Genomic DNA, 27833 nt, shown 5'->3' with positions numbered 1-27833 from the left:
ACCCTAAAGTAAACTTTGAATCGTTCAGGATAATCCCGCAGTATAATTCCCACTCTCCTTCCTCTCTACGCAATCTCAGGATTGGATGGACCGAATATTTCCAATATATCTCTTTTTAAGAAGAGAGGAGACAACAAAATCTTCCTGACTGCTCTAAGACTCCATTTTGTATTGTTTTGCAAATTGTTTCGCAACAGATTAATTAAAACGCATCAGAATTAGTGTGCAAGGTTTCCGTGCGTGACAATTTTTTAGTGACGAATACGAAAAACGCATACGAAAACTTCGGACTCAGTGTGCAAGGACCTTTAGAATACCTTATTGTCCCGAATATAAGACGACCCTAATTATAAGACGACTCCCCTTTTTCCAGATGTACCTTTTGGAAAAAGGCTTTTTAAAAACCAAATCTTGTATTTTCTCAGTAAAACACATTTTGTCTTCAATTATTTTCATATTGCATATTTTTCCTATTTTAATTTTTGTTTTGAAAGTATGTTAAAAACTGGTAAAATGTACCAACAATCACATGTAAAAAATATACACTTTTTGATACCATTAAAAAAAAAAAAAAAAACAGGTAACCCATCTGAATTAGGACATTTAGGCTATCCATCTAATAGTAGCCTACCAAAATCTTATTAACAGTAGAAGTTAAATCTTACTGTAGTCTTCAAATCTGGGTACTGTCTTACGTTTTAAAATCCCAAAGGGAGTTTGGTCCCATCAGGCTAACGTGACAGTCACGACTCATGCAGCTGTAAGCTTTTCTTTTTCTTTTGTTTTAACTCGTGATCTTTACAACATGCATTACATTACGTATTTCATGGCACACTCATTTTATGTGTATTTGGCACCACCTATTGTTGTGGGTGTATTATAGAAGACGACCGCGTTTTTTCAGATGTATTTCCAAGAAAAAAACATTGTCTTATATTCGGGTCAATACGGTAAATAAATAAATAAATGAATGTGTCTACATCTAGTAACATTAAACTGGAAAGACTGGTTTGCACTCTCACCTATACAGAAGTTTTATCATAAATCAGAATGTACCATAAATCATATGCACAAATGAGAGCATACAGTAACATTTGTTTAACATAATGGATTAGGTTCATTTCCATCCACCTACAGTCTCAATGTCATCTACATATGTTCTACACTTTCAGCCCACTCTATGATATAATAAGGATTTTAAGTTCTTGCAGATGAACAATGACTTACTTAAACACACTGCAGCTCAGTCAGGTGTTATGGAAATATTGCCTACTCATCAGTCATTACTTCTCATTGCATTTAACCGAGTAATTATTTAAAAGAATCCCACACTGATGTTCTTCGCTATGGAAGACAAATCCAGGCATTAAGCTGTCTTTGTGTGTGATGAGGGATCTCAGAAATGTTGATTTTGCCCTTCTCTACTCCGCTAGCATAAAAAAGCTTTATCATCAGTCCTATTTGAGCTTTACAGCACACTAGCAAGTGTATCAGCCAGATCGTCTAATACCGCCCAGTCACGAAAAGTTCATCAGATGCTGGTGAGCCAGTGTGTCAGATTGAAGGAGATCTGGGCTGTGATTGGTCACAAAGACGAGAATTTGTTTCAGCTGTTTTGGCATGTTAGCCTTCAGGGTTTGTTGTTAAGGTCACTTTTTCAAGATTCTTATTACATAATCTTTCAGAGATACTGACTTTTTCACCAAGGCCTCCTGCACAGCATTGAGGAAGCTTTGTTAAAAAATGGAGCTTGCTGAGCTACACATAATTTAAGGTAGTCAAAAAGACTTTGATACACTGCCGTTACTACACTGTTAGATACACATGCTAACAAAATGGAGCTAAAAACAGTAAAGTAAAAAAAACACATTTGAAACTAATTGAAAACAGTGATGAACCGCTTTTATATTTTGATATAAAGACATAAAATGACCTGATACAGTTTAGCTGACTTGATTTGATTACTCCTTTCTTTTCGATGTGGTTCACTTGCATTAAAGGGTTAGTTCACCCAAAAATGAAAATTAGCCCATAAATTACTCACCCTCAAGTCATCCTAGGTGTATGACTTTCTTCTTTCAGACAGATCAAGTCAGAGTTATATAAAAAATTGTATTTGATCTTTCAAGCTGTTTAAAGGGACCATTTCGACCTCTCTCTCAAATGGACCATTGACACTCTATCTACAATTTCAATTGGGAGTTTCAATGGTACATTTGAGAGACAGGTGGCGGTAATGCACTTATAAGTCTGCGATCCGCCGTAAAGCAAGAAGAAGAAGAAGAAGACGACGCCTCACACGCAGGCTGAAAAAGAAGACGCGAAGGCGCTCAGAAGAATTCAGACATTGCGGTAAAAAACTATATAAATACTGTTTGGTTTCTTGCACAGACCGATCGTTTTGTGTCTTTACACATCAATGTATCATCACGAGCCGCAGGGTTTAATTTGGTTGTGTTTGTGTATGTTTTATGACTCTCAAAGCCATGATTCCCATCCACTGATATTATAGGACTGACAGACTGCAACGGTTTGAGCTAAAAATCTCTGTTTGTGTTCTACTGAAGAAACAAAGTCACCTACATATTGGATGTCCTGGGGGTAAGCAGATAAACATCAAATTTCATTTTTGGATGAACTATACATTTAATGCCACTCAGCGGGTGTTGCTTGCATCAGTACAAAAGAAGTTAAATAAAAAGCGCCCATCCATAAAAAAAAAGTGTCTCACACGGCTCCGAGGGGTGAACAAAGGCCTCCTGTAGCGAATCGATGCGTTTTTGTAAGAAAAATAACCATATTCAAAACATAATAATCACTTTAATGTATCTTGCGGATGACATATGAGGTCGGCTTTGTGCATGTGCGGCTCAGAAGTGACGCACGCGGAAGCGCAAGGTAGAGATCAAAACAAAACAACGGTCACTTATTAGAAGTACAAAACGAGGATTTGTATAGAAGAATGTCGGAGGATTTCGATAAGCCAAGAGGAGACTTACTTGCTAAAGTAAGGAAACTTTGCTTCCTTTGCTCCTGTTAACAAACGTTGGTTTTCACGAGACTAACTGGCGCATGCGCAACGCTGAAGTCATACGTCATCAGCCTGGAACTGCTTGGCGCAGTTTTTTTACAACTGTTGGCGCAAGCTACATTAAAGTGATTATTACGTTCTGAATATGGATATTTTTCTTACAAAAATGCATCGATTCGCTACAGGAGGCATTTGTTCACCCCCAGGAGCCATGTGAGACACTTTTTTTTTTTTTTTAATGGATGGGCGCTTTTTATTTAATTTATTTTGGACTGATGCATGCAACACCCACTGAGTGGTATTAAACAGCTTGAAAGATCAATGGCAATTTTTAATATAACTCCGACTGAATTTGTCTGAAAGAAGAAAGTCATATACACCTAGGATGACTTGAGGGTGAGTAATTTATGGGCTAATTTTCATTTTTGGGTGAACTAACCCTTAAGCACTGAATAAATAATTTACTAAAATGAATCTGACTTTCCAACAGGACAGGACAGGCAGCTCATTGTTAACTAAAATGAACATTTACAACTATTAACATTAATTTGTGTTAATTGAAATAAAGCTAAAATTAAATAAAACGCAAGATGAATATTAGATGGAAAAACTTACAAACTTAAACTAGAGAATTAGAAATGTTGCCCTTGCAACTAACTGAAATAAATAAGTTTAAGTATTAAAATTACTAAAACTAAACAAAAATATTTTTGTTAATTAAAAACATTTGAAAAAATAAATAAGATAAAAGCACATAGCAAAACTACTAAAAGATCAAATAAATTAAATTAAATTAAAATGAAAACTGAAAACATAAAAATAAAACCGAATTCAAAATATTAATAAATGATATAACAGTATAGAAATAATACTAAAATAACACTGTTCCAATGCTACCTACTTTCTAGGTGAGCACATTATTGCTTATTCGGTGGTAAAGCTGTGTCTGCAATATAATATGACACAAAAAATTAAAAAAAAGTTTTTCATGGTATATGCTACTGGTTAGAAAATGTAACTTGTTGGCGAAAAAGCTACTGGAAAATGTATTAAATCAGTAGCAAAGCTCCTTTTAGTTAGTTCAAGTTGAACTCAGCAGATCAGCATGCTGTACGCCAGCTCTCAAACAATGCTAATGCCAGTCGTAAGTTCATGCTTGAAGTGAGGATAGAGGCCGCTTCGGTCTTCATGGTTTAGTTATTCATTCATTCTCCTACTGCATGAACCTGCAAGAGCTGGGGGGGAGACTTACTTGCTAAAGTAAGGAAACTTTGCTTCCTTTGCTCCTGTTAACAAACGTTGGTTTTCACGAGACTAACTGGCGCATGCGCAACGCTGAAGTCATACGTCATCAGCCTGGAACTGCTTGGCGCAGTTTTTTTACAACTGTTGGCGCAAGCTACATTAAAGTGATTATTACGTTCTGAATATGGATATTTTTCTTACAAAAATGCATCGATTCGCTACAGGAGGCATTTGTTCACCCCCAGGAGCCATGTTAGACACTTTTTTTTTTTTTTAATGGATGGGCGCTTTTTATTTAATTTATTTTGGACTGATGCATGCAACACCCACTGAGTGGTATTAAACAGCTTGAAAGATCAATGGCAATTTTTAATATAACTCCGACTGAATTTGTCTGAAAGAAGAAAGTCATATACACCTAGGATGACTTGAGGGTGAGTAATTTATGGGCTAATTTTAATTTTTGGGTGAACTAACCCTTAAGCACTGAATAAATAATTTACTAAAATGAATCTGACTTTCCAACAGGACAGGACAGGCAGCTCATTGTTAACTAAAATGAACATTTACAACTATTAACATTAATTTGTGTTAATTGAAATAAAGCTAAAATTAAATAAAACGCAAGATGAATATTAGATGGAAAAACTTACAAACTTAAACTAGAGAATTAGAAATGTTGCCCTTGCAACTAACTGAAATAAATAAGTTTAAGTATTAAAATTACTAAAACTAAACAAAAATATTTTTGTTAATTAAAAACATTTGAAAAAATAAATAAGATAAAAGCACATAGCAAAACTACTAAAAGATCAAATAAATTAAATTAAATTAAAATGAAAACTGAAAACATAAAAATAAAACCGAATTCAAAATATTAATAAATGATATAACAGTATAGAAATAATACTAAAATAACACTGTTCCAATGCTACCTACTTTCTAGGTGAGCACATTATTGCTTATTCGGTGGTAAAGCTGTGTCTGCAATATAATATGACACAAAAAATAAAAAAAAAGTTTTTCATGGTATATGCTACTGGTTAGAAAATGTAACTTGTTGGCGAAAAAGCTACTGGAAAATGTATTAAATCAGTAGCAAAGCTCCTTTTAGTTAGTTCAAGTTGAACTCAGCAGATCAGCATGCTGTACGCCAGCTCTCAAACAATGCTGATGCCAGTCGTAAGTTCATGCTTGACGTGAGGATAGAGGCCGCTTCGGTCTTCATGGTTTAGTTATTCATTCATTCTCCTACTGCATGAACCTGCAAGAGCTGGGTTTTTTTTTTTTTCCTAAAAAAATATTCATCCTACCAAGAGACTGGCTATGGATTGAGACTACAGCATGTGCCTTGGCACAGAATAATGTAGACCGATGGTAAATACAAAAAAAACCCTGGTGCATTTCTATGTAGCCCTTGGGTTTCAATGTGAGTATTAACTTTGTCACAATGTATCTCGCACTTAAACCTTGCCACCAGCATCCATGAAATATCTCATTTTATGTATTGAAAAGTCTATAGTTGAGGGGAATGACATGTACTACAGATTTTGACCGTCTATTACTCTGTCACGTTTTCAAATTTCCCTTTAGGAATAGATCATCCAAAAACTAAAACTTGCTGAAAATGTACTCACCCTCAGGGCATCCAAGATGTAGATGAGTTTGTTTCTTTATCAGAACAGATTTGGAAAAATTTTGCATTACAGCACTTTCTCACCAGTGGATCCTCTGTAGTGAATGGGTGCCGTCAGAGTGAGAGTCCAAACAGCTGATAAAAACATCACAATAATCCAAAAGTAATACACACAACTCCAGTCCACCTATTAATGTCTTGTGTAGATTATTGTCATTTTTTATCAGTTGTTTGGACTCTCATTCTGACGCCACCCATTCACTGCAGAGGATCCATTGGTGATGTAATGCTAATGAAGATGTGATGAAGAAACAAACACATATACATCTTGGATGGCCTGAAGGTACTGTAAGTAAATTTGCAGCAAATTTTCATTTTGGGGTAAACTATTCCTTTAAGAGCACTCCTTACACAAAAACAGTATAATCAGTTGGAAATAGACTCACTACCAACAACGATTATTGTGATGTTTTTATCAGTTGTTTGGACTCTCATTCTGACGCCACCCATTCACTGCAGAGGATCCATTGGTGATGTAATGCTAATGAAGATGTGATGAAGAAACAAACACATATACATCTTGGATGGCCTGAAGGTACTGTAAGTAAATTTGCAGCAAATTTTCATTTTGGGGTAAACTATTCCTTTAAGAGCACTCCTTACACAAAAACAGTATAATCAGTTGGAAATAGACTCACTACCAACAACAAAAAATCTCTAATAAATCAGCTAATAAACTGATGAATATTTACAGGATATGTGTCTGCACATCTGACTTGAACTACTGTGCTCCTCAGCTGACAAAATCTATTATTTATCATGCAGTTTGCCTTTACTGTAAACCATTCCTGAGAGCAACCAGTCCTCCCCTGTCAAATTCAATTAAAGTCCCACTTATTCAGGTTTGTTAGGATCAATTAATTAGTGTGAGGGAAGAAAACACATCATTTTCACACAAACTACTCAACAATTATAAACAATCATCCTAACAATTGCTTCATTAAAAGACCGAATCTGTTGATTTTTTTTAAGCTGAAACCTCCAGGCATAGGAGTCCATCAATAGACAAATTAATTATGTCAATAAAAGAACTGACAAGTGAGAAACGATGACAAAGGCAGATGATCTTGACAGGGGAATTTCAAGGTATGTGATCAATTTTACTTAAACGCTAACTTGCCCATACAAGCAAAAAGCCCATGCTCAGGGTCCTGAAAGCCACATCTTCCTTGCATTCTGACCCAAGAGAAATTACGAGCTGTTCACAGATTCTCATTTAATGTTTAATGAAACTGCTTAATGACATTTTATTATGTGTGTAATTATGGTGTACAAACACTCATAGAATATAAAGTGCAATGTCCAGGAATACCACCCTTGCAGTTTAACTAACGAATGGTCTTGTATTGTGGGTATTTGCTGAATAGGTTTTATAAATAGTTAACTGGAATTAGCTTTCAATTCAGAATAAAGATCTTTTTATTTACAAGGCCAAATTAAATCACTATGAATTACTGTAGTGATGAACATATCATATATATCACATATGATTTTTTTTTTTTTGAAATTTACTTTTACTAAAACTTTTATTAAAAAGACATTTATAATGTTACAAAATAAATAAATAAAATTAATATATTTTCTTGATTAACTTTTTTTGTGAAAAAAGGCTTGTATAAAAGGTTTCTACAAAATATTAAGCAGCACAACTCAACATTGATAATAATAAGAAATGTTTATTGAGCATCAAATCAGCATAGAATGATTTCTGAAGACTGTTATTTTAAATTGTAATGATATTTCATTACTTCAAAAGTTTTCAATTAAAAAAAAAAAGAAGAAGAATAAATCCCACACACTATCTATACTTGCAAATCTATCAAAAATAGATCAATTCACTCAGAACGTTTCGGTGCTATGACCTTTATCAGGCATATGCAGATAATTTCAACACAATACAATTTAAAACAACAAAAGAAACAAACAATAAACAAATAAATTACATATATTAAAATAAATTAATAGATAAATACTATATTGGCCACCCTGCTCATTAGTTATCAGCGTCAACCATTAATTAAACCAACATCGGAGGATCACTGATTTAATTCAATTAAGTGTCATTCATGAACACCCGCAGGCGAATTCCGGCTAGATGTGAAGCATCATGAAAATATAAGACACCACGGCCTGTGTATGAACACTGCTTTTACTGTAAACCATTCCTGAGAGCAACCAGTCCTCCCCTGTCAAATTCAATTAAAGTCCCACTTATTCAGGTTTGTTAGGATCAATTAATTAGTGTGAGGGAAGAAAACACATCATTTTCACACAAACTACTCAACAATTATAAACAATCATCCTAACAATTGCTTCATTAAAAGACCGAATCTGTTGATTTTTTTTAAGCTGAAACCTCCAGGCATAGGAGTCCATCAATAGACAAATTAATTATGTCAATAAAAGAACTGACAAGTGAGAAACGATGACAAAGGCAGATGATCTTGACAGGGGAATTTCAAGGTATGTGATCAATTTTACTTAAACGCTAACTTGCCCATACAAGCAAAAAGCCCATGCTCAGGGTCCTGAAAGCCACATCTTCCTTGCATTCTGACCCAAGAGAAATTACGAGCTGTTCACAGATTCTCATTTAATGTTTAATGAAACTGCTTAATGACATTTTATTATGTGTGTAATTATGGTGTACAAACACTCATAGAATATAAAGTGCAATGTCCAGGAATACCACCCTTGCAGTTTAACTAACGAATGGTCTTGTATTGTGGGTATTTGCTGAATAGGTTTTATAAATAGTTAACTGGAATTAGCTTTCAATTCAGAATAAAGATCTTTTTATTTACAAGGCCAAATTAAATCACTATGAATTACTGTAGTGATGAACATATCATATATCATATATATCACATATGATTTTTTTTTTTTTGAAATTTACTTTTACTAAAACTTTTATTAAAAAGACATTTATAATGTTACAAAATAAATAAATAAAATTAATATATTTTCTTGATTAACTTTTTTTGTGAAAAAAGGCTTGTATAAAAGGTTTCTACAAAATATTAAGCAGCACAACTCAACATTGATAATAATAAGAAATGTTTATTGAGCATCAAATCAGCATAGAATGATTTCTGAAGACTGTTATTTTAAATTGTAATGATATTTCATTACTTCAAAAGTTTTCAATTAAAAAAAAAAAAAGAAGAATAAATCCCGCACACTATCTATACTTGCAAATCTATCAAAAATAGATCAATTCACTCAGAACGTTTCGGTGCTATGACCTTTATCAGGCATATGCAGATAATTTCAACACAATACAATTTAAAACAACAAAAGAAACAAACAATAAACAAATAAATTACATATATTAAAATAAATTAATAGATAAATACTATATTGGCCACCCTGCTCATTAGTTATCAGCGTCAACCATTAATTAAACCAACATCGGAGGATCACTGATTTAATTCAATTAAGTGTCATTCATGAACACCCGCAGGCGAATTCCGGCTAGATGTGAAGCATCATGAAAATATAAGACACCACGGCCTGTGTATGAACACTGCTGAAAGTTAAAGAGAAGTTTGCATAATATTCATGTGACCTCTGATGTAACATTCATTTAACCAAGCTCAAAATGTAGAGAATGTGAGAAAGATCCAGATCAAGCTCTCATGCAGTCAATAGCACTCTGATCCAGAATTATGCATGTGCATAACTGATGCTGCGCTGCCCTGCAGGTAGAAGCGATAAGCAATCTCACTGCATCTAATGACCTATAAGCATATATGGGTCTGTGCAATAAATTATTCAGCTGACACAATGTGCGAGGTTCATTTCTGGTTCAGTGCGACCCCATTTTCACACTAAATCCAGAAACAACATTTTGGACAGTGCCCAAATGTAAATGTAGGGAGACCTGTGGGGGTGGAGATTTGTCAAGGAGAAAGAATGACTTCACAATGAATAATTCAACGAATAAACACTAGCTCAACAGAACAGCCGGACTTTTAAATATATGATTTCAGCCGATGCTGAGAGCACATTATAGTATTTTCAGTATCTTCCGACTCAGACCGAGTTAGACGGTACTATCATTCGTAATGATATGATGACAAAGTGCTTATGGCTTTCTCGTGGTTCTCCGTCGGCCTCCTGTAGCCCATTCTGCTAATATCAATCCAATGATCTGAGGAAATCGGCCGTCTACAAAGAACTGTGGTTTTCACCATCGGAGATGAAGAGAAGCCTGAATCAGTGCTTTGAGGAACAAAAGACGGACTTCTGCTAATTGCTTTTAAAATGGCAGTGGGTAAAAAAATGAATTGTGAGAACTCACAAAAAGAAGGCCAGGCTAGAATTTGAGCTATAAAACCTAATTATACCCCACAAAAGCAGTCTGTTCCATTTAGAATAAAAAGAAACCCAGAGCAATAACAGCCATGCCATTAACAATTAGTCTCCACTGCACCTAATTAGACAGAGGAGATAAAAAACAGGTTCTAAATTTAAACCGTTTGCCTCATATATTCTGAGGCTCGATACACTGTGCAAATAACATCTAAAGACCCGCAGCATCCAGGAACGGTTCATGACTGGCCATTGAGGAGTAACACAAGGCTATATTTGCTGCTTAATGGTAATACACTTCTTTAGCTAAACTCCAGAGTGGTTACAAATGGCCACAGGACCCCTGAGGGTAAAAATCCCTAAATGGTTATTCATTCAATCCTACAGAAAGTGGAGAGACACTAAATTGGGGAATATATCTCCAATTACAATTTTGCTAATGCCTGGATTCTACGTATTTCACTGAGCCATGATATAGCCGGTGAGCTCTCTGTTAGCATTACAAATATTTCATAAAGCATTAAAAATGACATGAAACTGTACTAGCAAGCCTCTTTACGCTCATATTGTGGTGTACTGAAGTGAATCAGGATATTTAGGAGAGAAAAAAAAACAATGATTTTATGCATATGGAATTGACTGAATGGTGAAAAGTGGTGTCTACATGACAGGTGGTTGAAGGGGAGGGGCTGAAAAATAAGACGGCTTGATGATGTCAGCTGAAAATGAAAGTTGTTTCAGAGGCGGAGCAAATGCTAAGCCCCACCTTAAAATGTTTCTGACTAATCCTGCAATGGCAACTGTTATTGTCCAACATGATCTCAGACAGGATTTTAGTCTCTATTTGATTTTTTTTTTTTAATTGACAATGATAATTGTATATAAAAAAAAGAAAAGAAAAAAAGAAAAAGAAAAAAAATCCACATCTTCGAAAACTTTTTTGCTAAATCTGTAATTGAATAATACATATTAATAATTATTACATAAATTAATATATATTTTTTTATATAAATTAAAATCTAATATAATATGATATTTACTTGTATTAATTAATTAATAATTAATTTGGAATGTTTATTCCAAAGTGAACATATCTATTGCAGTTAGCAACCATAACCAAGAAGGCAGAGCTTAGAAAAGCAAAATTGATGAAAGATTACAAGGAAACATTTTTGTACTCTTTGGAACAACATGCATCACTGAATTGTTCACAAAATGACTAGGAATGTGTATTAAGAAAGTAAATAGTCAATTTCGATTTTATGCCGACTTCAAAGTTAATTCCCCTTTGGAACTAGCAAGTCATTTTCCCCCTAAAATGTATCCATAAAAACTAGAGCTGGAAAATAAAGAGTAAATATACTGCACTGCTTGTAATGACAGTAAACAACAAGCAAGTGGTCACTTTTGAAGGACACACTCATAATCTTAACTCCTCCTGGATTTGTGATGGGCTTGATGAAATATAAAAGACACTGGTCAAAAGCCAAAGTATTACCGTATCCAAAATAATAATGAAAAAGCATTGGCCAATGAGCCACTCCATCCTGTCTGTCAATACAGCATAGATGCCAATAAACCCTCTTACCAACCACCCTCCCAGCTTAGCAAATAGTCATAAGACAACCCTGCAGTCAATTTAAATGCCAACAAATTAAACAGAGAGCCTTTACACCCTTTCCTCATTAAATCCTAAAACCTTGTAAATGTTAAAGAGAGTGTTGCTGGGTATAGCGCACATACTCCTATTATAGAACTGATTGGTTAGACCACTGGAAAAAAACATAGGCGTAAAGCTATCCCATCGCACAACTTGAGTGGCCATTTCCATCTGGCAAAGGACGTTGCCAGATTGCCTGCCTAACTTTCATTTAGCATCTCGCTAACCTTCGGACTGCTTTGACCTGATACGACAGTAGTTTTTGCATTGACGCTTGGCAAGAAAACTCCTGACATGGCTGTGAAACGTATGGCCATATGGAATTATTGGCCTAGCTCCGAAACATGCAGTTGGTACACTTCCCCCCACGGCGGTCTCCCATTTTCTCCTTCCCTGGGTATAAGACACAGCATTTTTCGACAAGACCAGCCACTCTCAGAGTTGTGAACGCAAAGGCCGAATCGCTCTGCCTCACCCTCGTCTTACAACGGTGTGATGAATAAGCCACCTGCTCTAATCTTCCCCGCTTCTACCCTCGATTTGTCCATGTACCTTTCGTAATAAGCCCCCATTTTCAGAACCACTTAGTCATGGACAAAAATAAATGTGGCACACTTTAACAAGGTAAAATGTGTTTCTACTCGTGGCTAAGATGGCTAAGATGGAGGATCCAAAAATCAGAAACGATTCACATTCCCCCCACAAATGCCGAACGGTATTTATGAGTAAACCACAAGCTAGAAGTTTATCTTCCCTGTCACTGTTTCTAAACTCAATAAGCTGTAAAGATTTAATGACTATGCTGCCCATCTGCCTTCACTTAAGAGTGTTGTTAATAACAGTTGCATATAATTCAGTTCAAATCTATCTATTTTATATCTTTGGTAACATTTTACAGCTATGTGACGATCTCTAGATGGAGGACATCTGGATGCATCCAAGGTACACATGAAGGTCAATGAACTGCGAAATTTCTCATTAAAGATGCACCTGAAATGGCAGGGTTAAACCGGTTCAGATAAGAGACCGGAGAAGAATACCCTGAAGACAAAATGTTAGCGTGCAAACCGCTAGGTCGCGTTCACTTTAATTTGACCCTGTAATAGCACTCGTGGTGATGTACTCTAGTTTCTTAGCTATCGCTGCTAGGCAATTAATATCTGTCTGCATGTCTATACTATCTCAGTACCCTTCTTCACATTAACAAAAACCTTAACTAATTGACTCCTGACTGGGATGATCACTGGAGATCAGCTAATTACCTTTTAATGCATGAATACTGAAAAGTCATTAAAAGTGGCTCAACCTAGCAACTAGCACCACAAGACAGATGTGGTGGTGTTAGAGTGTCAAGGCCTCCTTAATTACACACACTCACACTCTCTGCCAACTATTTCTTTGCCTCTGAAAGCGGAAACAGAACCATGAGCCATAATTCTGCTGTAATTTAATACAAAATCAAAGGATATTAAATCAAACAGCATTAATCCTTTATGATTGTGAGACTTGTGAGAGCATTTTCTGTCTAAAGCCTTCTACACACTGCACGATTTTGGCAATCCTATAAGATCATTCCAAATCACACTGTGTGATATAGATCTGATAAGTACGACATGTATGCAGACTGTACGATGATGACACCTATTGACTCGTAGGCTACGATGCACGTTACTATAGAATAATCAAACGTCATCAGCATGCGCTAGTGGTAAAAAAAAGTGAAAAAAAAGAGCATGATGAATCACACTTTGGCAGTTGTAGTTTTTATGTGTGCTGAAAAAAAGTGGAAGTGGCAAAAAAGGAAGCGATAGCCATTTTGATTGGCTGGTCAGTAAACGTGGGTCGTAGCAGCAAACACACTGTGCAATGATCATGCTGAATTTCTGACACTGGCAGAAAATGATCGTAGGCTATCTTTGGTCGCAAGACCGTGACAATGGCTGTCTTTGAACCTCTCTCACTGTACGACATAGGACCACCGTTTAGGAGCCATGATCGGTTCACGATGCCAATCTTTCGACTGGGACAGCCGGAAATCGTGCAGTGTGTAGAAGGCTTAAGCCTAAGTAGTGTTTACATACTCTAAGTAAATAATAGTACATAATTAGTGTTAGTTAAGGCATTAGTGTTTGCTAAGGCAAGCATCGCTATTAAGACTGTGCATACTTAGGATATGGATCTGAACAAAACTGCTAACCTTAAAGGCTAAGACCCTAACTAAAAAGGTAACTATAGATGCTTTTAGTGCCAACGTCACAATTACGTCACGGGTTTAGCTGGAGGCAAAACAAAGGGAAAACTGGAGGCGCCCAATCCAAAATAACACAGAGTTGGCTACATAAGGAGCTTAAAATGTCATCTTGTGTTGTTGAGTTTCAGAATCGATGGAGTACAGGCTCCAATTTGAAATTTTATTGCATACCTGTTGCCACTGCCAGACGAAAAAACGACGACAGCTGTGTTTAAATGCAATAAAACGAGCGGACTGGACAGAAACGATCATCAAAAATGCTCGCATTTGCAGTGATTGCGTGTGCTGCTCTTTTTTGATTGTGTGTGGTGTTCAATTTGTGTAAATCTGTGGTGCTGAGAAAAGTATGTTGTGTATGAAATAATGTATGTGTGCATGTGTGTGTCTGTGTGTAAAACACTCTGCTGACTTTGAGAATTCATTTTTTCTAAACTATTGTGATTAATTGTGACTCATTTGTGGTTGTATATGCATTGTTGTGACTGATTGTGACTAGAATGTTTAAAAACCAGGTAAGAAAGAACAATTAAATACAGAAAGTAAAAAAATTCATTTGCAGTGTCTGGAATTTTTTTTTCTAGAAAATATTCACATCTTACTTTAAAATTGTAATGTAATGTCACTGTTAATTTACATCATTTACAGGAGGCATATACTTTAAAAATAACTCTTTGGCTATTACATACACACATCTTCAAATCTTCTAGCCATCATATTAAAAATGTTTAACAATCGCAGCCCCGGAAAGTGAGTGACCTTACATATTCAGAAAAAAAAATCGAATTTTCTCCAGTCATTGTTAAAAAAACAAGCTAACAAAACTTGGTATCTACAGTTAGTGAAGTGGCCAGAGGAATCATTCTGCCTCCACCTATGCTCCATCATAATGTTTACTAACTGAAAAAGGGGTCTATAACAATAACTATATTAGGCAGTTATACTTCAACAGTACAAGACAAATTTGGCAAAACAAATTAACTCAGAAAGTCTTTTAATTATGACATTGTTTTAGTCTAAGAAGATGTACAATGCATCCACAAAAACAAACGCAGAGGTCCCCCTGAAGCTATCCAAAGTGAGTCTGACCTCGGCTACCCATCAGGCGGGAATATAATAGATAATTTGGCCAGTAAATGGCAGGTATTATTGCAATTGTCTCCTCTCGGAGGCATATGATTTAGAAAGACACTGAGGTAATAGCTTTGCAAATTTCCTCTGCCATCATTCCACGGCTTCTGCCCATCTGATATGTTGGGAGAAAGGTGAGAAGTCAATGACTATCCATCAAAACATCAGTCTCCATTTATTCTCCTCTCAGCTCTTAAATACTAAACACGGTGACAAAACGCTATCATGTGTGCCAGGCCCTCAGGACCCCTACAGACTGTGCTCCAGCAGGTCAGTCAGGAAGGCCTGCGATGTCAGAGGGAGTAGTGGACACCACTTTTATTTATTTTATTTTTTATACAATATCCACAGATTTGTTGCTTTACTTGTACTGGTAAAGATCAGAGTGATGAGCATGAGTAATGATTCTAAATAAGGGTAATATGCAACCATGGGCTCGTGCATATTAATAAAGGCAACATTCACCCATTAGTTCAACTGACTGGCTGAAAAAAAACATAAATAGGTGCTAGTTATACTATTACTAGTAATTAAACATTAATTTGGTTAGTTGACTACTGATGAAAGATGAGATTTCCATTTGGTCTTAAAGCCAATAATATTAATAGTATAATAATAGTATAACTAGTATAATAATAGTATAACTAGCACCTACTTACGTTTTTCAGCCAATCAGTTGGACTACTGGGTGAATGTTGCCTTTATTAATATGCACGAGCCCATGGTTGCATATTACCCTTATTTAAAATCATTACTCATGCTCATCGCTCTGATCTTTACCAGTACAAGTAAAGCAACAGATCTGTGGATATTGTATAAAAAAAATAAAAAAATAAATAAAAGTGTGTGGCTGGCTACAGTTTTTACATCATAATGCCGCCATGCAAAACCAAGCTCTTCAAATACTATGATTGTTGCCTAAAATGTGGTAGGGGCAAACATAGAAATTTCTGGTAATGGTGGTAATGGTACAGACACATTAGAGAAATAATTTTGAAAATGTGTGAGCTAATAAGGTCCATTGTCAATAGTGTAGCGACGCATGAAGCACCGCTGACACAGAAGTAACGTTCAAACTAAATTTAATTTAAATTTATTTAATTAGTGATTTTTTTATTTTTTGCAAAATCCACTGATCTGGAATTACTCATACTGATAAATATCAGAGCAATGAGCACTAGTAATGATTCTAAATAAGGGTAATATGTAACCATGGGCTCATGAATATTAATTAGGTGATGCAATGTTCACCCAGTAGTTCATCTGACTGGCTAAAAGACAGTTAAGTAGGTGCTAGTTATTATTAACATTCGTTCAGTCGGTTGACTTCTGATTTTAGTGGTTGGAAGGGGTTTCCGTTTGTACCATTTTGTGTGGCTGGCTACTTTTTTTTACATCACAATACCGCCAATCAAAATAAAGTCCTTAAAATTTTTCCAAGTTCTTCTTTTTCATCCTCATATCAAACTCCTAACAGCACATATACCAATTGAAATGACTGGACTTCGCCTGCAAGTGACATTAAATGTGACCTCACCTTAACACCCTGATTCATTTAGTGCATAATGTACTGTAGTATTGTAGTGTATCTTATGTACTCTGCACACAGTGCATACTTGCACATTCGCACACTCTCTCAAGGACATTTTACATCTTTCCTTACAACAATTACTACAACTGAGTCATGTGGGAATAAAGAGTCAATTCCTTTCTAGTTCCACTATGTATGCTCCTCAGTATGGTGTCCAAAAATGCTGTCTAGGTAGGCAGCTAACTAGTTGGCCAGCTTCACTTTCAAGAGTCTAGGTGTTTTCCATCGAAAATCAGCCTCTATAAATATCTGTTTATATAAAATAACATTTAAACGCAAAAAAGAAAAAGATTAATCCGTTAAAATCTCTGCGTATATTGGCATGTTCTCCTACACAGAACAGGTTGCTGTAGTTACATGTGATTAATTTATTCCTCATTAAATGTTTGTTCTTTTCAATTTAAACTTAACAGAAACGTTTCTTTGGCAACTATCTGCTTAAGTTCAAGTACTAAAATTACTAAAACTGAAATTAAAATAAATGAAAGCTAACAAAAATACAAAAATATGAACAAAAATACAAAAATTTAAAATATATAAAATAAAAACCAAAAAATACTAATAATACTAAAACAACACTGCCACTGGGATGTCTTTGTCAAGACCACCTGTCCTCCTCACAAGGTGTTCTTACTCGCCTGAAACATTTTAAAATACTCTTTGGAATAAAATAATTTCCTTTACAGTAAATTGTTTTTGATATTTACATGTTGAGCATGGGGCCAGCAGAAATAAAAATCCGCAGATGGTTATATGCAGGGCTTACACCTCCTCAAAAAATCTTTTATTTAATGCTTAATCAGAGGCCATAACAAAAGTGAAAAGTGCAAACCGTTTTCGAGACGAAAGCTCTTCCTCAGTGCCACATTGATTAGTGCACACCTGCATCCATTAAAACATCAATATTCACCATGGACAGCATGTTGAGCATGGGAACATTTTTTACTGCTTTTACTCACTGCATCAGTGCAGCACGATTTAAACATTTCAGTGTGTAAATTTAGTCTTCAGCTTTACAAACACTCCTCCATGCAGTTGGCATCTCTGCGCTCTGACTGCTGTCCATGAAAAGCAAACAAACAGGAGGACGCGTTAAAGCCTCCAGCTCATCTGTGGCTGGCAATTTTGGGAATTATGCAATAATGCTATAATCGGCATTTTTTTCCCCCTGCTCCCCAACCTATCACGTTCTATAAGCCTGTTTCTCTGAGAGCGCGTCCTGCGAATACATATTTGAAATATAAGCTGTTAGCATTGGGGAAGATTTGAGCATTTTAGATGTTGCTTTTATCAGGAAAAATACCAATTAACCCGTCTTTTCACGAATCAGAAACAAAGAGAGCCCGGCACAATTAAGCACATGCCTCTGTGGTCAGGGACTGATAAGCCACACAATCCGAGAGACAGCACAAAAAGAGGAACAGTCACAACACACTGACAGCACTCGCAGGCTCAGCCCAATCCACAATGACTCAAATTACGGCTCCACAAAATGCTGTTGGCTGGCAACTTGGGGCATATTTCTAATTCACAGACAGGGACAGAAGAGGTTGGAGAGCCTATTATGGAATGTTTTTTTTACTGCTTTTTAGGAGGGAGGAGGAGCGGAATTAGCCAGGCTTGTCACAAGGGTTTCCTAAATGCCAGCGTGTTGGTTAAATCAAAAGCAACGGTTCAGATCACTGACAGACAGATTTAGTGTGGAAAGCCTGTGAACTGCTCTATTGTAGCATACGGTCTTACATTAGAGGTTTTTTTATGCCAAAGACCCCCAAATATAATATCAAGACAGCTATAGTGTTGTGTAAACACATCCATTCATTCGGTTCGAGTATTATAATGGCAACCAAAAAACAACAACAGAAAAAGAGTGCAAAGTTGTTTGAAAAATTAAATTGACCTTCATGCTGTTATTAGACTAAATCTAAGGCAAATTACTAAAATATCTGAAAATATTTACTTGTGTTTTAACCTCTTAACTGGCAAAAATTGCCGACAGTCCCTAGATTGCTGCTGTTTACATTTATTACACACTAGTATTACTAAGCGAAAAAATTTAATAAAATAAAAAATAAAATAGATAGATTAAAATAAAATAAATAAATACATTATCAGCATTTCTTGTTTTTTTAACCCATTACTGTGTCTTAAAATAATGAGAACAATGGCAAGGACATACAAAAAGACATACAAAACATTCGCCAGATTGTTTTTACTATATGTTAATTAGAAGAAACAGAATAAAATAATCATGATTAATCTAACTATTTCCATCTTTAGAAAGCAGAATGAATCAGTAGTATCATATTTTGATATTAAAACATAATGAATTGATATCTCTATACATTGTCCGGGAAAAATATATTTTACTGTACAATATTTAGATTTAAAATGCTGATTTGTTTTCTATTCTAAATGTTCCCGAACCCCAGTTTGAAAAGCCCTGCCTTAGACTACATGCGTAACACAACATTTCCTACATAAAAATAAATAATATAAAAATTAAATAATATAAACAGTACGAGTACTACATAAAAGATCTATAAATCATGTGAATTGAAAGAGGCATTAATTTTTATATAACACTTTTTTTTTTTTTACACACAGCTACAAGAGATTAAAAGATTCTCCATCTTGAGACTGTGAAAATGTACTGGGATTGACCCTCGTGGGTGTAGTGCTCTTTCGCTGCACAGGTGGACAGATGGATCCTGTGTCTGTTCCAGCTCTGCTGATCAGGGATCAGGTGGCCTTTCTCACAACGGCGGGACACAACATGATGCCCAAATTACAAAAATAAACAGCTTTCTGGAAGCTTCCCGAGTCATGCATACTGGGTGATCCAATCCACCTGAGTTCTTGTGATCATGCATCATGTAATGTTAAAAGCAGTGCCTATCATTTCTGAAAGAGCATGTCTGGGACACTAAGATTCATTTTTTATTTGTACCTATGTGGGTGTCTTGACTGTTTATGTATATGAGTGATTTTATTTTTGTATATATTATTATTATTATTATTGTGACATTATTTCTCATAGTTTTGCCTTAATGTCTTGTAACTTTGACTTTATATCGTACAATAACTACCATGTATCTCAAAATTATGAAAATATGTATTCAAATGCAAAAAACATTAAATATTATATATACATAAAGCATAAAGATAAAATTTCCTTATGTTGGTTAAAAGAGTTATAATGAAATCCTTTCTCTTTACATATAGCAACTATTTCAAAATTACACAATTATTTATAATAATTGCAACTTTATATCTCACGATTGCGACTATACATCTCAATATTGTGTCTATTTTTTTGTGAATATATATCTAATGATTGTGACTTTATATTTCAAAATTGTGACACTTGCGAATTGTATAAAAACCTATATATATATATATACATAGGACTATATATACGGCATAACACACCGCAATTGCAACTGCGTATATCGAAATCTTTACATTTTTCATTACTACAACTATATATATATATATCTCACAATTACATCGTATCACATACTAGTAACCACAAATCAACCAACTAGAACACCATATAAAGAACAACTGACATTTTCTATAAAACAAAAATTAAACTAGCTGATGCTTACTATTAGCATCCCTTGAGATAAATCTAACCTGGATAACACTGCTCACAGCTGCTGATTGCTGCTGTGAACACCTAAAACCTTCAAAAACAACACGCCGCATCTCATTTCCAACTCCATCAGTGTGGGATGGAACAACTTGGGGGAAAAAAACACACAAGGAAGCAAAGGGAAAAAAAGTCAGTCTGACATGAAAATACTTCACATCCATGGGGCCTTCAACATATGCAGCAGAGAAAATACTGCTTCATTGGAGTAGGAAGCTGAAACCTGCTTTACAGCTTCCTGTTTATGGGCTTATGGGACCACATTTAGAGGAACGCACCTCAATTCCACCCTGTTAAACATCAAATGATTATATTTCCATATTTTTGGAGTTGTAATTAAATTCCTTCTCTTTTTCGACCAAAACACCAAATTGTTATTTTTGGTTCTTGCCTTACCACGTGTCTTCTGATTATATTAATATTGATGTTGACATACTGCTGTTTTAGCTGTGGAAGCCTGCAGCTACAATCTGTCAAGAGCTCTCTGGTGGCATGAGACGGCATGTCTGTGCTCACCTTCCATCACAGCTGCGTCTTCTTGTGCAGTAGAAAAGGTGGCGTGGGGCTATAGGGCTGCGGAGGGGGTCCGTACAGCATGGTCGAGACACGTCGCTGCTCCACTGGAGCGCTCTTAAAACAAAGGGATAACAGTGGAAAGGAGCCCCGTCACACCCGAATCCCAGAACAGAGCCTTGGCGTGCCATGATCTACTCAAAGTGGCTCTCTCTCCCTTATTTTCTTTCTGGCTCGCTGTGTCCTTGTTTCCACATTGCTGACTGTCATACTGCACTATGTTGCATGATTAATACTGAATGGAAATCAGCAGGAACTGTGAGGCGTTGTCTGAATATGAAGCTTGCGATTACGTTCCAAGAGAATCTGCAGTGTGATATAAATGAACAAATACTGAAGAGTCAATATTTACAGTAGCACTGACCTCAAATTGTTTCAAATGACACTTGTCAGTTGTTCTTTATCAGTCTTGATTAAAAATAAATAAATAAATATATAAAAATAAAAGGTGAAGTGTATACATTCTTAAAATCACATATGATAATAGAAATGGTAATACTATTACATATGGAAGCCCATATCCATAATATGGGGGAGGGGGAACATTTTATTATGAGATAACAAATCATACTCATGGCATACCACCTCATAATTATGAGACAAAGTCAAAATTGACATAAAAAGTCCAAATTAAGACAAAAAATGGCATAAATTAAAATTATGACAAGTCAAAAAGTCAGAATTATGAGATATTAATTCAATTTATGACATTCATTTTTTGCCTTCTGAAATAATTATGACTTGAGGTCATACATTTGACTTTTTATGTCATAATTTCAATTTAGATACTAGTCATAATAATTTAATCCTATACTTGTAAGTTTTTATTATGATTTACAATAGTATATTTTTTTCTTGGAAATTGACTCTAGTTATAGCTTTCTTTAAAAACATATATACACATCACCTTTAATTATATATATATATATATATATATATATATATATATATACTGTATACACACACACACACACATATATATATATATCAGGAGACTAGAGATTTCCTAAAAGTCTGAGAAAACCAAGTGAACTTTAAAAGGACTCTACCAGAAGTTATTGTATTTGCCCTGAGGATTGCAATTCTATTCAAACGCACATCCATTCTGTTCTGCTGTGATGTTCAGGGTTACAAACATAATCTGTTTTGCACAAATTTAATATACACATCAATTTATTATAATAAAAATGTGTAGGAGGAACTGGAAATGTGCAGAGTTAGCTTTTGGCTAAAAGATCTCATCAGCGAATGTCAATCATCTGTACTTTTGTTTTTTTAAACCAGAGTTCTTGTAGAGCAGCTAATACTTTACCACGTAATGAGATCGATAACGTCATTAATTGCATTTCGCACCCTCTGATGGCACCACAGAGGCATCTGGCTGGATATGAATCTGGTGTATAACTATTATCAGTTAATTTAGCGGAAATTTCACACACAAAACATGTTATCAGACAGGATATAGCCCTATGTCTTATTAATCTGGATTGTCTTATTCATTTGGATTTCTTGTGATGTCAAATACTATATGACAACTTAATCCTGGCCATATTTATATCCTCAAGCAGGCTTTATTGAGATTCCATGCTTATTGCTTATATATTAGAGATGATTTTAATTTACTACAATTTGGTTGATAAGACAATATATATACAGTGGGGCAAAGAAGTATTTAGTCAGCCACCAATTGTGCAAGTTCTCCCACTTAAAAAGATGAGAGAGGCCTGTAATTTTCATCATAGGTATACCTCAACTATGAGAGAAAAAATGAGAAAAAAAATCCAGAAAATCACATTGTAGGATCTTTAAAGAATTAATTGGTAAATTCCTCGGTAAAATAAGTATTTGGTCACCTACAAACAAGCTAGATTTCTGGCTCTCACAGACTCAAAGTGTATATAACAAAGTATTGAGATGAAATTTTGTTATTGACCAAATACTTATTTTCCACCTTAATTTGCAAATAAATTCTTTAAAAATCCTACAATGTGATTTTCTGGATTTTTTTTTCTCATTTTGTCTCTCATAGTTGAGGTATACCTATGATGAAAATTACAGGCCTCTCTCATCTTTTTAAGTGGGAGAACTTCCACAATTGGTGGCTGACTAAATACTTTTTTTCCCCACTGTATATATATATATATATTTCAGACTAATCAGAAATACATACAGTAAGATAAAATATTGTCAAAAGTTTGAAAGATATACATTTTTTCAGATCTATTGCTTAGCCTTAATCTCTTTAACCTGTAGTTCACAACAACTCTCTTTGTTGTTCATGATACATGCTGAGGGACACAAACAAGCTCGTTCACAGACTGTTGTTCGTCACGACTGCACACCTCTTAGTCACATCTCTCTCACTCACTTTATTCCTGCTCTGTGTAACATCACACATTAATTTTAAGAGATGATTTGCACTTTAAAAATAACAAGTATCATCAGCTCAATATGTATAAGTCAAATGCCGTGTGGTTTAATTAAGAGTTGGGAATAGGAAGTTGTTTGTAGTTTTCACTGGACCGAATGAGTGAAATTTCCTTAGCAAAATCAGCATTAAACGTATTGGTTTTAAAACGAGTTGTGCCTATGCATCTAAATCTGCTCTAAATGACAGTGTCTCCTGTCACAGAAAAATAATTGCAAATGGCTGTAGATGTAGTGGCCGCAGAGGTCTGCACTTACAAGAACTGCCACAGTGAAGAATTGATGGGCTTAAACTGTCATTAATATTCAAGGCTCCCACCATGGTGTTTGTCTCCTCCGACTCCTCTGGAATCCTGTCTATCAAAATCTCCATACCCACCTCCAAAACCCCCTCCCTCAGTTGGACATTGTACAGTGCGAGCACCGCCTTTCTGAGGGGGGCGTAATGTCAACATTATGTATTATGTATCTGTATGAGTTTGTTCACGTTAGTTCCTATGGTTACTGATCATGTAATCCTTGTCCAGCTGTTCCTGTTTAGTTCCCTCATTTACTATGTGTGTATATATACTCCCTGTTCTCTTCAGTCCCTTGTCGGTTATTGTTTGTGTTGAACGTGGTTGTGATTCTTCTGAGTTTGCTATTTTATTAAAGACTCTGTTTTTCTCATCATCTCCTTCGTCATGCGCTTCCTTCAACCACCTTTTCATGACACTATGTTTTTTATTCAGTTTGATAAAAAAAAGTTAAAAAATAAATTACATAAAAAAATGTATATTGTTTTTGTATAATTTTATATAACTACTAACCAATCTATCACCCAAATTGAGGTCATTGTCATTAAAGAGAAAAAAGAGAAAAATTAATAACTGATAAATAACAGTTCTATATTTTAAAATAGCTTACATTTATTTGCATTTATTTCAAACTTCTATAAATTATAGTAATTTGGAAAACGACAGTTTTTAAAGTAGCTTCAAGAACACTGATTTCTACTTATCTCACTCCCTGGCCTATCCCTCATTTAACCGTGGCCTGCTAATGCGATTTCCTGTCCTTCATTATTCAAAGGCTCTCTGTGTGTCTGGGCATGAGGGGCCGTCTGCAGAACGTGTGTTACTTTTGCCTCTTTCTGCTCGTTATGATCTCTCTCTGTGATTAAATGACCCCTTCAGTAATGACATCCAGCACAGACGGACGGCGGAGGACGTGGCGAACTACTGAAGCAGCAAAACGCTGCTGTGACACTGCCCCGAGACGTCCGCATGGCCGCCGATAGGTTTAATGAAGGGAGTGATGAGTTATTGATGCCTCCACTCTAATTAGAGGTCCAGAAGTGTCCGCGGCAGTCATAGCGGTGACAGCAAATACAAAGACGGGCATTGATTGTGTTGAGATGGACTGACTTTGGGTTTTGCAGTCTGGAAGAGCACAGGCACACAACTACTGTTCTAGTTTACTGGCACGGGCCTATTCCGATTAGTTACACTTCCTAGGATCAGACAAAAACTAATTACTGGCCTTAATTTCAAAACCAATAATGAAAGGTTGAGGGGTGTGGAAAGTGCTTAGACATTCTTCAATTCGGATTCAGACTGATAATGTTTATTTGGTTTGTTTAGCGCTGTTCTAAAATCTATTGAGCTGCCTTGCTGTCTATTCTACATACATGCACATCCTAACTAAAACAAATATTTAAAAAAAAATATTTTAATAACATGTTTTGGCTTTCATACACAAGCTACTGAGACTCACAATGGATTCCAATAGTGATTTAAGTTAGCATATAGTTTACTGGCACGGGCCTATTCCGATTAGTTACACTTCCTAGGATCAGACAAAAACTAATTACTGGCCTTAATTTCAAAACCAATAATGAAAGGTTGAGGGGTGTGGAAAGTGCTTAGACATTCTTCAATTCGGATTCAGACTGATAATGTTTATTTGGTTTGTTTAGCGCTGTTCTAAAATCTATTGAGCTGCCTTGCTGTCTATTCTACATACATGCACATCCTAACTAAAACAAATATTTTAAAAAAAATATTTTAATAACATGTTTTGGCTTTCATACACAAGCTACTGAGACTCACAATGGATTCCAATAGTGATTTAAGTTAGCATGTTGCCACGCTAACAGCACAGTACTTTAATTATAAGAATAAAAACATACAATAGTCACAAATATTGGGTAAAATTATTTCATAATTAGACAACCATTTTATTGATATAAAGCACTATAATGAACAACATTTCAACTCATTTTTCATACAATTTCATAAATTTGTATTCCCTCAGCTCACTGCAATGCATTCTGGGATTGTTTTATATATTTGAAACATGCAAGCAATACTGACTGAATTCGGCTAAAATAAGGTATCTTAGAGGGTGACATATCTTGGAAACACATTGGCAGCTCACAAACTTTGGATCAAACTTTTGTGTTAAAATTTTTGCATAATAGTGGCTTGTCATGTGAAAGTGTACTATGATGACTCTTAAGACTGTAACACTGTGATATTATTTGCAGGAAATGTGAGCTCATTTTACTACCAAATTCTCATCATTGTAATGCGAAATGCAGTCTCATTTTCATTATTGTGAAATGGAAAATAGATTCATCTATAAATTAAATATCAGGGTTGAATTTGTTGTACTGGCTACAATTAAATTAAACTAATTGATTCTGCGTGAAGTTCCTCATTGAAAGTCATGAATAATAATGAATACATAATGTATACCATATAAATAAATGTGAATAAATGTAAATATATTTTAATTTAAAAATTACAAAAAAATGACACCAGTAATGAAAAATCATCACTAAAATTTTAGAAAGTCAATACTAAATGCAGTATAGTAATGAGAATTAGGGTGCAGTAAATGTGCTGAAATAATGTCACAACAAAATAGTCAAAGGGTCCTATCAGTAGATTTTCCTTTTGTTCATGCAAAATATGAAGATGCAAAAGATATCTTAAAGGGTAACATAATTCTGCCCTGCGTTTTGGAACAAATCTCACAATGGCAATGCACAATGTGGCAGCTCACAAGCTTTTGGACCAAACATTTGTGTTTAAAAGTAGCTCTTTTTTTGCATTCATTTGATCTAATTACAACATAATCAGTGTTGGGGAAAGTTACTTTTAAAAGTAATGCATTACAATATTGCGTTACTCCATAAAAAAGTAACTAATTACATTACTTAGTTACTTTTTATGGAAAGTAATGCGTTACGTTACTTTTACATTACTTTTTAAATCTGGACAGGGCTTGCTTGTTTGATTTTAAAATAAAAAAGTTATATTTTGGGCAAATATAAAAGCCTTTTCACACCAAAAGTCAAATGAATAAGCCTCAGGCTGAAGGGAAAGTAAATTTACATCCGTACAGTAGAATGCAGAAGAAGACATTTCAACACACTTCAGCAATAAAAAAAAAACACACAAATGTTTGTCTAGAGCCATTTTTGCTTATTAGTACGGTTGAACTGGATCATCGAAGGTCAGAAGCAAAGACATTGCTTAATAGAATGGGATTAAATACATAAAGGATATTTGTGTTGTTTAACTTTTAATTATTGCAGGTTTGCGTCATATTCTGAGTTGCATTATTTTTATTCAGTTTGAGGAATACTGAATCTGTGTTTTTTTTGTGTGAGTGAGATGAATTAATGCATATTCATATTTATTTTGAACTACAGTAACATCTTCTGATTTCTCTCAACATGGGGACAGGAGAGCTGTCAATCAATAAATTGAAAAAAAAAAAGTAACTTGTGTTACTTATTTGAAAAAGTAACTCAGATATTCTCTTGTAAATTAAAAAGCAATGCGTTACTTTACTAGTTACTTGAAAAAAGTAATCTGATTACGTAACTTGCGTTACTTGTAATATATTACCCCCAACACTAAACATAATAGTGCCCTGTTCTGTGAACGCAAGCTGCTACTCTTACATACGTAGGCTGGTGTCAATTAATAAAAACTGTTGTGAAACTTTGGATCAAAACAAGCACAGTGACAAAGTGCCTCTACATCTCTACAAACAATTTCATGTATCAGCTTTGAAAACGCTGACTACATAGTTTCATATAACACAATAGCTTTCTATTATTTTCTCCCCAAAGGGTTTTGTTGTCAATAGCCATCAACAATAACTAGTTTTCAGAAAAGTGCTACAGATAAAAGGAACGAAGCAACCCAGACACCTTTTCAAACATGCTCGGAATAAACACAGTTACTGAAAGCAGAAATATAGGGGGG

The 27833-nt window shown here is 35.2% G+C and overlaps 1 protein-coding gene across 3 annotated transcripts in view; it reads right to left on the bottom strand.

Annotated features, from left to right (window-relative positions):
• Nucleotides 1–27833, bottom strand: part of LOC107563764 (neuroligin-1-like) — a 183729-nt gene that overhangs the window by 36129 nt on the left and 119767 nt on the right. The gene's annotated exons all lie outside the window — the stretch shown is intronic.

The sequence above is a fragment of the Sinocyclocheilus grahami genome, unplaced genomic scaffold, assembly GCF_001515645.1.
Source record: "Sinocyclocheilus grahami isolate Dianchi unplaced genomic scaffold, SAMN03320097.WGS_v1.1 scaffold25.1, whole genome shotgun sequence".
Lineage (NCBI taxonomy): Eukaryota > Metazoa > Chordata > Actinopteri > Cypriniformes > Cyprinidae > Sinocyclocheilus > Sinocyclocheilus grahami.
This window is presented reverse-complemented; position numbering and strand designations above follow the sequence as displayed.